At 41.8% G+C, this 16,544-nt stretch overlaps 1 pseudogene; it reads left to right on the top strand.

Annotated features, from left to right (window-relative positions):
* Positions 1-2,086: 2,086 nt before the first annotated feature.
* Positions 2,087-16,544, top strand: part of LOC126484823 (tetraspanin-13-like) — a 68,434-nt pseudogene continuing 53,976 nt past the window's right edge.

The raw sequence follows: 16,544 nt of genomic DNA on the forward strand, positions 1-16,544 counted from the left end.
GACTGTTTATTCCGTTCAGAAGATCATGTAATTCTTCTTGGAGGTCAAACCCCTACGGGGGACAATCACATAAAGGCCGAAACGTGTGAGACTCCTTTTAGTCGCCTCTTACGATAGGCAGGAATACCTCAGGCCTATTCTAACCCCAGGACCCACAGGGGTACCACCTCTGCAGCAATAAAGGCCTGACAACGATGGGACGTGCTGTGAATGGTGTCATCAATCTCATTATGAGACAGTAACTCCCATTCTTACTATAGAACTTTTCTCAAGTCTTGGAGAGTGGTTGGTGGATGCTGACGTGATACAACCCATCTCCCTAGTGCATCCCAGACATGCTCTAAGAGATTCAGAAAGGGAGATCGAGCAGGCCACACCATGCATGCAATATCTTCCATTTTCAAAGGAACATCAGCCACCTGTGTTCCATGGGGTCGAGCATTATCGTCAATCTGTACGAAGTCTGGGCTCACAGCACGTCGCAACAACTTCACATGAGGTCCCAAGATCTCGTCACGATTCCTCACGACATTTAAACCTTGCCGATTCACCCATACAGTTTCAAGAAGAGGTGTTTGAATGGTCATGGTAATCGCTGCCACACCATTAGGGATCGTCCTCGATATCGCTCTCTTTCGAAATCGTATGCCATGTTCCCTCCAGATGCTAGTCCGTCGAGAATCACTCTCCAGACCAAATCGAGACACATCTGTGAAAAGAGCATTGGCCTACTGTCTGACTATCCTGTTGGCATGTTGACGACTTCACTCTAGACATTCCCTTCTGTGAAGACGCATCAGAGATACACATACAGCAAATTTCCGTCAGTAAAGGCCACTCTGCCGATGCTCTCCGTGCACCGTTTGTCTCGATACAACACGTCCAGTGGATACTGCGAGGAAGGATGCCAGTTGCCGTGCAGTACTAAGGCGGTACCGTCGTGTCCTCACCGCGTCCTTACAGTCAATTAACGGTCCTCCCTTCCTGATGTCACACATGGCCAGTAATGCCATGGTTGTAGGGATACAGTTTCCGTTTCATAAATTGACTCCACATCCAAGAAACAGCAGAACGATTCACGTTAAGTTATCGGGCCATATCACTTTGCGATTGTCCTGCTTCGATTCTTCCTATGGCCCTCCACCGCAGAGAGTCTAGTAGGCGTCTTCTCTGTGCCATACTGTTCCGTCTGTGACTGTGTACACAGCTATAGTGGATGTGGAGCTACCTGGCAAAGACTGCCACTTTTAATAGGTGCCCTGACGTCATCTTTGGCGTGGTTGTCCGTTGACCGGAATGACATCTTCCGTGCAGGACACGACCGTGCACACATCTGTAGACAGACTGTGTGATTATATCGTAAATTAGACACAGGGCAGGGAAACAGTGCTTGTTGCTTTAACTTTGGACGCTAGTATTTAAAGTGATGGTTGAAAGAATTTTTTCGTACAACCACGACTTTAAAATCTATAGAATGTATAGTACACCAGCTTCATATTGTTGTGTGAATAAGAAAAGAAGCATGTGTAGTTCGTAAGTAGTGTTATGAGTTTGCCAACACCTTTCCGAAGAGGACACGGCAAGTGTCATAATCCGATTTCCCAGAAACTTCACTCAGCGGAAGAGAAACTAAAAAAAGTAAACACGTGTCTCAGCTTATACGTAGATACTCGACATTTTCTGATAAAACGTCAGTCAAAGTTTTCGACGTAGATGCCTTTTAGCGCGCCAGAACACCATTTGCCAGTTGAATAGCGCAGATGAAGTTCAAATGGTTCAAATGGCTCTGAGCACTATGGGACTTAACATCTGAGGCCATCAGTCCCCTAGAACTTAGAACTACTTAAACCGAACTAACCTAAGGACATCATACACATCCACGCCCGAGGCAGGATTCGAACTTGCGACGGTAACGGTCGTGCGGTTCCAAACTGAAGCGCGCAGAACCGCTCGGCCGCAGATGAAGTTCGTCTCGTATTATTATCCCTCGTGACTGTTAGATTTCTATATATTTTTCTTTATAAATTTATATTACCGCGTGAAGACCGGCTCAGTAAAAGAAAAGCAGGTATTGAATGACCTGAACATGTGTTGCGGATTTACATGTTCGAAAAACGCACTTACTGCGTTAAATATATGTATATTTTTGTAGCCTTTATTCTAATTGGAGTTGCTGTCAATTGTCGCGCTACGCCACTTGGTGAAAACCTCCCGACCTTTCGCGGCATACTCTCCTGTGGCATCTTCGTTATTCTCATTTCTATTCTCAGACTAATTGGTGATGTCAAACATCATCAATTGCTGTTCTTTCCCTACATGCTGTCCCCGTTCCTGCTGTTCGCTGTGCAGTTCAGAGTGCCATGCGCCTGCCTGGAGCAGATGCAGCACCTCGCAAAGCAGGGATGGAACAACACTGAAAACACGGCAACACAGATGGATTAGGAGACAGTGTTTCAATGCTGAGGGTTCCGTAAAGAAGACAATACTACTTCTCGTCCACACATCTGTAAAGTAAAGTGATCAAAGATCGCCGAGGCCCTGCAGAGCACGATCAGCTATGCCTTCAATGTGTCAGGAGAGAAGGGCTTGTTTCTCAGCTTTACAGAGATAATTACAGCCGTCGTCGCTTACCAATACCGCAGCCAGAGGAATCCGGAATGCAAAGCAATTGATATTAATGCACCTAGGTAAAACAGCTATTTTTATTAAAATACGGTGAAACTAGTCAGCTGTGTCTACACTGTGCACTAATGTTGACAAATGTTCTTACAGCGAGTGAAAATTACTGAATTATTGTTTTACGCGTCAACATGTCACCTTTATTTATGTACCTTAGAAGTTACACTTTGCTCTTGCCGAAAGAAAATTTTCACACAAGGTGTTTCATTTTATTGCACCGACTTACATAGAGTTTTCATGATAGTAAAATTTTGAAAGCATTTTATTGCATCTCTTTTTGTTTTATTTATTAGTTTTAAGCCTAGATTATTCCGTTGATAAACTAATAAACTTTTTTGTAATTATTTTACCAAGTTTAGATATATTCTTCTGACTGGAAAAGTGTTGTCTCATTTCTGTATAATAGAAATCTTATTTACATTCTTAGGAAGAAAGCGTCTTGGATAAGGTCAGGTGGAGTAAATTGGAAGAGGTAAGCATATATGGATAGAAATCAGGATATTAGGATTTAAATATTGACTATGAAAAACTGCATGTGCGTCACAATGTCCGTAAGTGGTTAGGGTCAGAGACATGCAATACCAGAACAGAGCTGCTATTGTCTTCCTCAAAACCCAGCTCAGTTTGGTATTACTCAAATGCTAAGTAAACACTAACGAAGCCAGGTGTATGTTTTCCGCTGCGCGGGGTAGCCGCGCGGTCTTAGAGGCCTTGTCACGGACCGTGCGGCTCCCCCCGTCAGAGGTTCGAGCCTTCCCTTGCGCATGGGTGTGTGTGTGTTGTTCATAGTGTAAGTTAGTTCAAGTTAGATTAAGTAGCGTGTCGGCTTAGGGACCGATGACCTTAGCAGTTAGTTCCCTTTAGACAACACAAAAAATGGTTCAAATGGCTCTAAGCACTATGGGACTTAACATCTGAGGTAATCAGTCCCCTAGACGTAGAACCACTTGAACCTAACTAACCTAAGGACATCACACACATCCATGCCCGAGGCAGGATTTGGAACTGCGACCGTAGCAGCAGCGCGGTTCCGGACTGAAGCGCCTAGAACCGCTCGGCCACCACGGCCGGCAGACCTTAACACAAATTTCCAGATTTGTATGTTTGCCACTAAACACTGGCTTGTATAGAAAAGTGATGTTTCATATGGATTAGCACTTAGTATACAAATAACTGATTTTCACCACCATTTTGATGTTAATAAACCAGAGACTAGTGTTGACTGTTTCTCACAAACATTACATAACTGTGACGCAGCCTCAGTTCAGATATATCGACAGATGAACAGTGATTAACTCTTCTGTATTTCATTACTATGCCTAATTCTGTGGGAAGGAAGAAAAACAAATTCCAAGACAGCTACCGCAGAACACACTTGCAACATACGCATATTAAAAAAAAAGTGGCTTAGCGGCTAGTGTCACGATCTCTCCCTTTTGCGTCCCGTGTTCGAAACTCGATTTTTGTTTTTATTTGTTTTATTTAATTCTAGTTTTTTTCATTTATCCACCCATGTTCGTAGAGGACTACTACAGGAACGTTTTTTATCAACGTAGGAGATACAAGGAGGTTATATTAATTGTAAAATTACAACTCGGTTTCACTATAATCGTCAGACATTTATTTTAAAATCTCTGTATGTAAGTGATATTTTCAGGGATTGTGGTTATTTCTTAAATTCCCATTTTCTTACATTTCATTCTTATAACAATTCACAATTCTCATATTTTATTCTTATGTTTACTCTTCAGCAAGAATTGATGCATTTCCTTGGGTGATACAAATTGTAGAAACATTTCAAACATAGAGATTACGAACACCACGAGCATCACACGAAGGCAAGTTTTCCAAAGGGAAATTTCTCCATATCAACCTCACTCAGGAAAGAAAGGTCATTAACATTCCCGAAAATTTCACCTGTTGGCAATAATTTCGCGGCAAAGTCTCCGAAAACTGGTGCTTGCAGTAGATTATGAATCAGATACACTATTCTTCAAGTGGATTTCCAGCTCCTTGTGTTTACTGTGTTTGCAGTTAAAATTCTGGATGGAAGGTCGGCCAGTTATGCAAAACACAATTTTTCCAAGTTCCCAAACATGTTTCAGCACCACTATGCCTTCATCAGTGGGTTTCTGTTTTATTTAATCTTTACACTTGGTGTGCATGATTTTTCAGGACAACTTGTGTATTATGTATTATAGGTAGCCTGTCATGTTTTCGTGTGGCTCGACCTTTTATTCTCAGCATCATGCTGAAGTGCTGCGAAACACACATAAATATAGAACGTATTTTCACAAATAATCTCGTAAAATCACTTTGCACTTCACCAAAACACTGTGTAATTGTAGTTGTTGTGATTTATAAATGTCATAATAACATAAGCTTTAATATTCTCAGCGTGGCTACTGATTTGGGTTATATTATTCCAAATGACTCTGCAAATCCACATGCACACACATTGCATTCTTTCATTCCGGTATCGACCGCGCCTTATCAAGGCCTCTATCCATGATTAATTTGCAGAATGAAATTGCTGGTATAAAATAAAATGCCGTTAACAACAGGTCTAATCAAAATTTGGGTGATCTCATCAGCAACAAGAAAAACCACTAAAAATGCTCAAAGTACATCAAGCGCAACTAAAGCGGAAAATAGTAAACGAATTTCTATTTCTTTCCCTGGAAATGTATTCCTCAGTATAAAACGCTAATTAGTGGATAAATACGAATGTAATGTAACATTCTCCACTGGCAACAGCTTAAAAAGAAACTTCGCGCCTATAATTAACAATGTCACTGGTTCCTTTTGTAATTCAGGTGTTTATAAAACGATTTGTAATAATTGCCCCTCGTACTGTATAGGTCAAACTGTGAGGGCGGCCGAAGGAAGGTATAAAGAACATTTACTAAGAAAGAAGGGAGGTAATTTGCAGCACTCCACATTTGCAGATCATTTACTCATTACTAATCATTCCCCTTAAGACCTGCGTGAAACTGTTGTTTTGTATAAGGACATTAAAGAGCGGAAATTAGAATTATGTGAAGAACCGGAAATTATTAAACATACACGCGATAGGTATGGTAACATGTTAAATGATGAGCTGCAACTTGAGACTCGACAGTTTCTTCAAGGTTTTAAGCTGGTAGTACAAACTGTTGAACGTTGTTGGTTTCTTATAAAACACTTTATCTCATTCTTATTATCCTCCTTCTTACAGTTATGATTAATGTTTAATGTTTCCCCTCCTCCTACCTACCTCCCATTCTCACCTACTTTTAAGCTGAATCTTCCTCAGTCCCTTTTCGATATAACGTAGTTAAAAAAATGTTCAAATGTGTGTGAAATCTTATGGGACTTAGCTGCTAAGGTCATCAGTCCATAAGCTTACACACTACTTAACCTGAATTATCCTAATGATAAACACACACCCATGCCCGAGGGAGGACTCGAACCTCCGTCGGGACCAGCCGCACAGTCCATGACTACAGCGCTTTAGACCGATATAACGTAGAGATTCATAGTTTGCACTTTATGTGTTTCGTATGTGCATATCTCTGCACACAGGTATTCCATGTACCGGTGCTTCCTGTTTCGTGCGCTGTGTTAATTTTGTCAGTCGCCACAAAGCACCAGCCAAAAACGGACGTTTCACTGCCCTTCAGTTACGTGTACACTTTGATGTGAAGACTTTTCACTTAGTCCAACTCCAATGCGACTCTTTTCTAATGGATTTTATTTGGTTTCACTCATTGTCACACTTACCATGTCAGTTGACACGAGTTTTGTTGCTCTGAAATTTGTAATCGTCAGTATGTGATTTTACTTGTAAGTAACTTTTGTTTCTTATATTTTTGTTGAGGGGTTTTGTACATCCTTTATACCTTGATGATATCTTTTAACTATGATGTAAAAAAATCCTCAATACGACCATATACTTCTGAAGAAGATAATTTTACAGTTGTTAAAAGTATGGTCAAGGGCTGTTAATAAATTTTTATACCTGGATCTGGTTGGCTGATTTCTGAAATAATTAATTTACTACATTTATGGTAAACACATTAAAGTAATTTGTGATAAACACGCAGAGATCTTTCTGTTAATTTTTATGTTTCTTCATGCTACAGGTGCAAGGTGGACAACATTCCTTCACTGATGTAGTTTTGAATTGGTGGTTGTGAAAACACGTAAAGACAATGAAGTAGCAGACGCCATATGGCATCTACAAAAAGGTCTTCCTGGCCTTATTGATTTATCTGAACAAATCATCTTTGAAGAAATTACATGGAATATAGGCAATAGCATCAATATATGTGTGCTAATATGGCTGCTTTACAAGATACAGATCGTAGATACAACACGACATTGCACACACGTAGTTCATCTGAGAAAATTCTATAACACTACAAATTACAGAATAGCGTATTATGCTATAGACTTAATGTTCAAAACAATGAATGGAGTGTGTGTATACCTAATTCTTCCAGAATCACTTAAATCTGGCATACAAATTATGTTTGGGAACACGAGAGTGAGGCGAAATCTTTGAGAAAGCTAATGCTTAGTTGCTACTTTGTAAATATGCTAATATTTGTTAAAAACTTGTTTCATCTCTTAAAAAACAAGTGTTGCTACACAGAACTACATTCTATATTACCAACACAACCTCTACAAATGATATCGTCGATCTTGCCGCTCCTTTACCCTGTGAACGAGGTGAAGTTGAGTTCTTGCTTGACATTTATGATCTTTTTTCGAAATATGTCAAGTTATATGCCATGAAGCTGACAGCAACGTTTGCCATAATTAGAAAGATTCTTAAGCTTTAAATACCGACAACTGGCAAACTTCTCACACTATTAACAGATAATGCGCGAAACTACACATCCATTTGATGGAAAGACTTTCCACAGGACAGTCACATCAAACAAACATCGACATCAAAAAATTCATGTGCAATATAGTCTAATTTAATGTATTTCCACAGAGTTAAGCGATTTATGTGCACATACTGTATGCAAGTACACAAAAAACACGTTAAATGGAATTTATTAAACCTTTTGAACACGTAGTAGATAGGTTGCTAATTTACACAACCCTTATACACCATCAGATCTATGGACTAACAGCAAAGAAGTCAAAGACTGGATAAATCCAGTGCCTGCCTGAAGAAGGGTCTACGCTGGAAGGAAAGGTCAGGGAAACACTGACTGCACTAATTGAACATGTCAGCATCAAAAGAACAGCTACGAAAAAAAAGTTAAGATGTGTACAGCAGCATTTAGCAGGGAAAATGTATTGCTTAAAGAACATCCAAAACCTTCTACCCTATAGAAAATTAATAGTAAATGGCAGCTACTGTATACTGAACCACATAAGATTATCCAGATCCGACATCAAGGGAATCCCCTTTTGGTTTTTCCAAAAATAACAAAATTAAAGGCCTTCTACAGTCACAAAGATTTGGAAAGTTTCTGCACAGGTGGTAGCGATGACTGCATTCCTTGAATTTAGAGAACGCAAAAGATATTAATCCATGATTTGCGATTCACTCGAAAATGCACTCTAAGAAATTTCCTATGTAACTGCTAAGCTATGAAGCCTGTGTAATGAAATACGAGGAAGTAAACTGATATCTGAATAATTTTACTACAGTGTAACCATATTTTTACGTACGTCGAGTGCTGCATGACATTCTGAACTGTTTAGTCAAAGACATGTATACAAATGAGTTCCTATGTAATAGTTTAAGTTTGAAGGAGAAAAGTAGTATATATTACAAGAACAGACCACGAGTATACAGAATGTCAATATGTGACACTAATGGGCACTTTTTTTAAGATAGGCAATACTTTAGTACAAAACTAAAACTCTGTCTACAAAGAGAATCTTGCTTTTCTTTGACGGAGGTTACAGAAATAGCTTTATCTTCAGGATAATGACTACCTTTCTTATAGAAAATGTAGTATCTGTATATGTGTACATTAGTTTTCAAGTTGTATCTTTTATAATGAATGGTTATCTGGCCATGAGATTGAAATTATTGAAATTGATATGAACACTCGCGCAGAGTACTTGCAGCAAAATGTGAATATATCTGATGAAGTTAATGGTTTACATATAGCTGTGCTGTGCTTTAATAGTTTGTCTTTATGAAATGAAAATCCATAAGCCTGAAAGGGGCAAACTTTTGGTCCATCACCTTTAAGTACATAAGTATGTGTAGTTAAGGACTGGACGAATATTTAAATGTGGAAATTATATGTAAAATAAGATATGATGTTCCTTTGATTTAGTCTATCATCGGAATTTTCCATTTTATTTGCTTTTATTTTGCACATTAGCATGGTCTTTATTCTGCTATGAGCAATTGAAATTTGTTCACAGAATAGACAGAAATCTGTTGTCCCAGCTCTGAATAGTGCTGAGTCCGTCCGATAGCAAATTCTTGAAATAGAGGCGGCCTAATGATTAAGTAACCAGTTTTTCACCCACAGTAGGCTACTATCATCCACTGTAAATACTTCTGTAAAAGACAAAAAAGGAATTTCAAAGATTTTTGCGCTCTATTGAGAATAACAAGTTCCTTAGGGACAAACTACGAATGTGTCCATGCAACATAAATGACGAAACTCTAAAATCAAAAACGTAAAATGAAACCATGCATCCAAGCTACTGTGAAATGTGTGCCTGCTACTAGTAGCAATTAAAAATTTGTGACGGGAATTAGTGCACTTGCAGACAGGGTAACGTTTGAGTGAAATGTTGTGTCTGGCGTGCGTTGCGCATTGCAACCGGACAATTTCATCGACGCAGACCCATCGAAAAGGGAAAAAACGGAACTTGATTAGGAGAGTATATGGTTGTTTGTGGTTTGATGTGCAGAAGAGCGATGTCCTTGCGCAGACCAGCTAGGCATTCCACACACAATAGGCTCTATGCAGCTACGCCGACTGACTGTTACCGGTAACAATGCCCGCACGTGGATCCGTCGACAATTCCAGTGACGCAAGACAAACTTGATTGTCGTCGCCGGGTGTCGTATCTGCGGTACCGTTAAAAATATTCAAATACCATGACCAAGGTAGATAGGAAACTAGATTTAATAAGGACACTTAGTGCGTCTGCTATTAACGTTAGTGATACGTGAGACCGTTAAGCGTACATTGTGGTGTAGAATAATTCAAGAACCCTTTATGATCTCAAAAAATAATCATTGTGAAAAATAAACTATAAAGCGATGTCCCATGCTAATAGCGCATGTATCTAACTTTATGCGTACTTTTCGTATGATATGTGTCTAACTTGTAGAGAAAAATGTTGTATGTTTGTAATAAGAAATTTTATTATCGGCACGACTGTTGTGAGTTGTGCAAAGGCGTTTGTGAGCCTACTGCACAATCGCTCCATGAAACCTGGTGCCTGCTGAACACCTGATGTCTGCATGAGTGGCTCAGCTGGTTTCAGATATCCTGTACCTGTCCAACCACGTAACTCATCTCCTGGGTCTCTTCAACCATTGACCTTACCTTTCACCTGTACATATATTCCCTCCGTGTTCTTCAAATAAGACGTCGAGATCGTGTTAATGAAAGATTATTCCATATGTATTTTATAAAAGAACAATGAGAACAATATCTACTCACTTTGTGAAGAAAAACTGTATACCTATGTCTTACTAATGAACTCTGAACTCAGAGTAACAAATATGGACGTAACGAGATTCATGAACTCTTAAAACCTATTCAGTTACCTTAGATGTAACGTTCTTTTACTTATATCCACGAAACGAATGTGTTCGGTATATTTGTGTTCATATCTAATGTAATATGTACTGACTGACCCTGACACACAATTAGACAAAAGACTCTCTATTTATAAACACAAAAGAACTGTAGTAATGACAATGAGTGAAAAATAGTGAACAAAACAGAGCGAGTCACGATTTGTTGTACAGCGTCGTCCAACTGCATAACTAACTGTGCCAATGCCATTCCAGGAGTCTGTATAATAGAGCTATATATACACTCCTGGAAATTGAAATAAGAACACCGTGAATTCATTGTCCCAGGAAGGGGAAACTTTATTGACACATTCCTGGGGTCAGATACATCACATGATCACACTGACAGAACCACAGGCACATAGACACAGGCAACAGAGCATGCACAATGTCGGCACTAGTACAGTGTATATCCACCTTTCGCAGCAATGCAGGCTGCTATTCTCCCATGGAGACGATCGTAGAGATGCTGGATGTAGTCCTGTGGAACGGCTTGCCATGCCATTTCCAACTGGCGCCTCAGTTGGACCAGCGTTCGTGCTGGACGTGCAGACCGCGTGAGACGACGCTTCATCCAGTCCCAAACATGCTCAATGGGGGACAGATCCGGAGATCTTGCTGGCCAGGGTAGTTGACTTACACCTTCTAGAGCACGTTGGGTGGCACGGGATACATGCGGACGTGCATTGTCCTGTTGGAACAGCAAGTTCCCTTGCCGGTCTAGGAATGGTAGAACGATGGGTTCGATGACGGTTTGGATGTACCGTGCACTATTCAGTGTCCCCTCGACGATCACCAGTGATGTACGGCCAGTGTAGGAGATCGCTCCCCACACCATGATGCCGGGTGTTGGCCCTGTGTGCCTCGGTCGTATGCAGTCCTGATTGTGGCGCTCACCTGCACGGCGCCAAACACGCATACGACCATCATTGGCACCAAGGCAGAAGCGACTCTCATCGCTGAAGACGACACGTCCCCATTCGTCCCTCCATTCACGCCTGTCGCGACACCACTGGAGGCGGGCTGCACGATGCTGGGGCGTGAGCGGAAGACGGCCTAACGGTGTGCGGGACCGTAGCCCGGCTTCATGGAGACGATTGCGAATGGTCCTCGCCGATACCCCAGGAGCAACAGTGTCCCTAATTTGCTGGGAAGTGGCGGTGCGGTCCCCTACGGCACTGCGTAGGATCCTACGGTCTTGGCGTGCATCCGTGCGTCGCTGCGGTCCGGTGACAGGTCGACGGGCACGTGCACCTTCCGCCGACCACTGGCGACAGCATCGATGTACTGTGGAGACCTCACGCCCCACGTGTTGAGCAATTCGGCGGTACGTCCACCCGGCCTCCCGCATGCCCACTATACGCCCTCGCTCAAAGTCCGTCAACTGCACATACGGTTCACGTCCACGCTGTCGCGGCATGCTACCAGTGTTAAAGACTGCGATGGAGCTCCGTATGCCACGGCAAACTGGCTGACATTGACGGCGGCGGTGCACAAATGCTGCGCAGCTAGCGCCATTCGACGGCCAACGCCGCGGTTCCTGGTGTGTCCGCTGTGCCGTGCGTGTGATCATTGCTTGTACAGCCCTCTCGCAGTGTCCGGAGCAAGCATGGTGGGTCTGACACACCGGTGTCAATGTGTTCTTTTTTCCATTTCCAGGAGTGTATATATATACAGATTGAATCACCTGAAACTCACACCGCAGGTTTTGCGTTAATGGAAAGTGCTATTGATGTGCAGTTTTCACAGAATGGATCGATAGTCTGGGACTCGCAGTATTAGCCATTGAATAGATTGTAATAATACTTAGAAACTGTTTTTTGGAAACATACATTTTTAAGTTGAGAAATGCCTGTTAACATTAACAGACTCATAGTACGGTAACTTGGAATGTCAGTGGCGCTGGTTGAAGGATTCTAGTGTAAGTCGTTTACGAGATGTCCTACATTGGAAAGTTCCCACACCAACACTTGTACAATACCTGCGGTAGCACACACTAAAGAACAACACAAATGCATACCACCGGCAGCAGCAATACACGCTTCCAGTCTCGTATGCAACGACTGCTGCGCACATGATAACACTTCAGGGGAGATGTCCGAACAGCCTGCAGCAATTCCTCGTTGCGAAAAGGCAGATTACATATATCGTACTTCAGACTGACTACTCATTAGTAAATGCCCTCAGTTATTACGATTTTAAGTGGACGATAGGGTCTACTTGTGGGCATTTACTAATGAGTAATAATTCTGAAATACGATTTATGTAATCTGGCGCTATCTAAAGCCACGGCTTGCAATAATTCTTGTTTCATCAATTTCGTTTATGACAAGAGAAGCTTCGCCTCATCTACTCTGTTGTGCCACTATGTGACGTAATAAGGCCATTACTTCTGAAAAAGATATTTTTAAAAATATGGAAACCATGGTCAAGGGCTAATAAAGCTTTATTTGGGACTGGTTGGCTGATTTTTCAACCTCTTCATCTAAAATTCTCTGAACAACGTCAATAGGTTAGACTTACGTGATTTGCCTTTCCTAGTCGTCAGAGATGAAATCTCGACTGACTCTCAGCTACAAGGTAAAATATTATTGATTAATTGTTCAGTATGTTGTTACTTTTACTGCGATAATTCTTAACGTTAATTGGTCATTAAAAATTATGAACTTTACTTCATATTTGAAGAAATACAAACGCAATGCTTTACCTAGCGTCATAATGTATGAGAAGTTTTCTTCGTAATCGGGTGAGCTACTGAGTGCCTTGGGCGATCCCAGTTGTCACCAATAGCACATACTCTTCACAGTGACTGTAATGCCAGGCAATGACAGAAAATTCGCCACTGCTCGGGTGTCCCCTCTCCTCTCCGTGTAACAAGCCAAACATGACAAGTCTGTGCATGTACGGCTCAAACTTATTTCAGTCATATGTAGTTATATTTTTTATGCTCGTTTGTTTCCGGTGCTAGCTCACAACAAACAATACAACAAAATTAATTTAATAAGACACCGTTATGATTGCACTGGACACAAGCAAAAGTAAATAAATGAATTTTGTATATATGGGCTTCTAACTTCCATGACACTGGATACTGGGCACTTCAGCTGTGAAGTATTTTGTTATGGAGCACAAGTTCTATTTTGAAAAGGACACTAGAAAAATATTATTTATTTATTTATTGCTTATTTAACTTGACATATACATACCAGAAATAAAAAATTCACAACAACAGCAATAATATATAACATTATTAATGATGATGATGATAACAAGGGGAATTGACGAGACTGAGCATCAGACTAGTGTATGGGAGAAACGACTATTGTTTTAAAAGGTGAACCAATTGCTGTCTTTTGTAGTTTGGAAGGAAGCTAATTTCTCTGATATTTTGAGGAATTTTGTTCCGATGTCGGGTTCCTGATACAGAAAATTATTTAGAGAACATGACAGTATCACGTAATGGTATAGAAAGAATTTTACTTTGTTGAGAACGACTGTTTCTGCAGAGCTGTCCAGATAGTAGTGCAACAGTTGAAAATAATTAAGAGGAAGAGCAATAAACGAAAAGGCGATAGAGAAAAGACAGAGTATGGTAGTACCTACGCTCCTTGGCATGTAGCCATGATAATTATGCGCATGCAGAAGCGACATGGTCGAAATAGAGTACATCACAACTGTATCGAGCAGATCTTTTCATCGCCGGTTCCAGTGGACTTGAGCTTTCGTAGGAGAGTTCTTGGAGGATGACATCACCGTAAGTAAGTATGGGGAATATTAGTGAGCCTATGAGCTTCTGCTTAAAATCAAAAGGGATTACTTTTTTATATTTCTTTTGTGAATGAAGTGACGCTGAAAGTATCTTACAGACTGCAGCTGTGTGTTCAGACCAGTCTAATTGATGGTTCAGAACTATCTCTGTACGCTTTAGGATTAAGGGTGGAAATTATTCTTTGAACTGAGGGGTAATATGTAATTTGTGAGCGACTAATACCGCTTGTGTCTTAGAGGGGTTCAGTTTCAAACCTATGTTCTCTGCCCGCTCTGTTGCCCCAAGTAAATCAGCATTTACATGCTGAATGCTGTGCACATGTTTCTTGGGTATGTACTTAAATAAAATGAAGGTGATCAGCGTATACGAGGAACTACCCAAAAGCAACCGAACTAATTTTTTGGTGGGCGGTACTTTTGTGGTACTGCGTTTCTGATACAGGTGCGCAAAAGCGAACATTCCAGAGTCAGTACTCTGATTGCCGTCGCTGAAGGAGGTCATGACTATTTTAGTTTTGTCTGAATTCCGTTATTACAATGGCTGATTTTCGTGAAGAGCGTTTGGCTGTGAAATTCTGCTTATTGCTCGGAAAAAGTGGAACTTAAATTGCTCAAATGTTAAAAATGGCCTATAAGGACGATCTTCTGGGGAAAACTCAAGTGTTAAGTGGTTTTCCAGTTTCAAAACACTGAAACGTCAGTTGATAACAAGCCTCGTTATGGTCGTCCTTCCACATCCTGGTCACATGAAAATGATGGAAATATTTGTACAATCATCAACGAACATCGACGACGGACCATTGAAGAAAATGTGGAGCTGTCAGGAACGACTCTGATTTCAGTGCAGCGAATTGTGATAGATTTGGGAACGAAAAGGATGGCTGTCAAGCTCGTGGCACGACCGCTGACAGTTGAATAAAAATAGTGTCGCTGAAAGCATGCTGTGCTTTTAAAGAAGAGTCCGGAAATGACCCAAAACTTGTTTCTTCAAAAATAATCACAGGTGACGAAACTTGATGCTATGCTTACGGTCCTGATTCCAAGCAACAGTCAAGTCTATGGGAGACTTCAATTTCATCTCGCCCCAACGGAGCTCATCAGGTGAAATCATACATTAATACAACGCTGATTTCTTCTTCCGATGCAAGAGGAGTCGTCCTCTCAGACACTCCGCAGGGTCAGACAGTTAACGAAGCTTTCTGCTTGGAAGTTTTGAAAAGACTGTGAAATAGTGTGCAGCGGAAGTGGCCTAATCTGTGGCAGCCGGGTGACTAGTTTTCTCATGATGACAAAACTCCCACTCACAGAGCCCTGTCTGTACGCCAGTTCTTGACTAAAAATTATATGATCCCTGCTGCTCACCCTCTTCCCCCATACTCACCCGATCTTGCCGCATGTGACTTTTTTTTGTTTCCTAAAACGAAGAGAGGTACGGAAGGAAAGTGTTTTGCTGATGTTGCTAAGGCGCAGAAAGAAAGGACGGAGGCGCTGTCAAACATGACAAATGATGAATTTACACTATTTTTTGAAAAATGGAATAAAAGATTAGTGCAAGTCTTAATGGAAGTGGAGAGTACTTTGAAGGGAATTGAAGATTTGTGCTCAAAATATGAATAAATAAGTTCAAAAAAAGAATAAGTTCAGTTTGTTTTGGGCAACCCCTCATAAGTTATACACTCCTGGAAATGGAAAAAAGAACACATTGACACCGGTGTGTCAGACCCACCATACTTGCTCCGGACACTGCGAGAGGGCTGTACAAGCAATGATCACACGCACGGCACAGCGGACACACCAGGAACCGCGGTGTTGGCCGTCGAATGGCGCTAGCTGCGCAGCATTTGTGCACCGCCGCCGTCAGTGTCAGCCAGTTTGCCGTGGCATACGGAGCTCCATCGCAGTCTTTAACACTGGTAGCATGCCGCGACAGCGTGGACGTGAACCGTATGTGCAGTTGACGGACTTTGAGCGAGGGCGTATAGTGGGCATGCGGGAGGCCGGGTGGACGTACCGCCGAAGTGCTCAACACGTGGGGCGTGAGGTCTCCACAGTACATCGATGTTGTCGCCAGTGGTCGGCGGAAGGTGCACGTGCCCGTCGACCTGGGACCGGACCGCAGCGACGCACGGATGCACGCCAAGACCGTAGGATCCTACGCAGTGCTGTAGGGGACCGCACCGCCACTTCCCAGCAAATTAGGGACACTGTTGCTCCTGGGGTATCGGCGAGGACCATTCGCAACCGTCTCCATGAAGCTGGGCTACGGTCTCGCACACCGTTAGGCCGTCTTCCGCTCACGCCCCAACATCGTGCAGCC

This window comes from Schistocerca serialis, chromosome 6, assembly GCF_023864345.2.
Source record: "Schistocerca serialis cubense isolate TAMUIC-IGC-003099 chromosome 6, iqSchSeri2.2, whole genome shotgun sequence".
NCBI classification, from domain to species: Eukaryota; Metazoa; Arthropoda; class Insecta; order Orthoptera; family Acrididae; genus Schistocerca; species Schistocerca serialis.